A 596-nucleotide genomic window follows, 5' to 3' on the forward strand; every position below is an offset into this window, starting at 1 on the left:
GCCGCAAACCCCCGCTTTCACGCTGGGGAGGTTCCGCGACGCACGCCCTCGCGAGCGCGGCACGCCGGCAGAGACCCGCCCGCCGCGGCGGGGCTGCCTTCGCCTCACCTGCGTCCTGGCGCTCAGGACACGCAGCACGCCGGGTCCGGGCACCAGCTCACGCGGCGGGCGGTCGCGCGGCGGCGGCACCGAAGGTCCGCGGGGCGGCCGGCCGAGCGCCCGGCGAGGGGCTTCCTCGGGCCGGGCCGCGAGCGCAGGCTGCGGGGCGAGTCTGCCCCGAGCTCGCCCGTCACCCTCTGCCGTGCGATCGCCCCGGCGCCAGGCCGCGGGCGGGCTCCAGGTAAATGAGCAGGCCTCGGCCGGCGAGGCGACCACGGGCCCGCGCCGGGAACGGGGGCAGGACCCGAGCCGGCCGGCAGCCACCGCCTCACCAGGGCTCGCCTCAGGAACCCGCGCGGCGGAGCGGGCTCGCCCGCCGGGGCGGGGCAGCGGGCGGTACTCGCTCCGCATTGGCTGCTCGCACCGCGGCCGGCACGCGCTAGCGCGTGGGCGGTGCTTTGTCCTCGCGGCGAGTGCGGAAAGGCAGGAGAGCGGCG

Source organism: Mycteria americana, chromosome 20 (assembly GCF_035582795.1).
Source record: "Mycteria americana isolate JAX WOST 10 ecotype Jacksonville Zoo and Gardens chromosome 20, USCA_MyAme_1.0, whole genome shotgun sequence".
NCBI lineage: Eukaryota > Metazoa > Chordata > Aves > Ciconiiformes > Ciconiidae > Mycteria > Mycteria americana.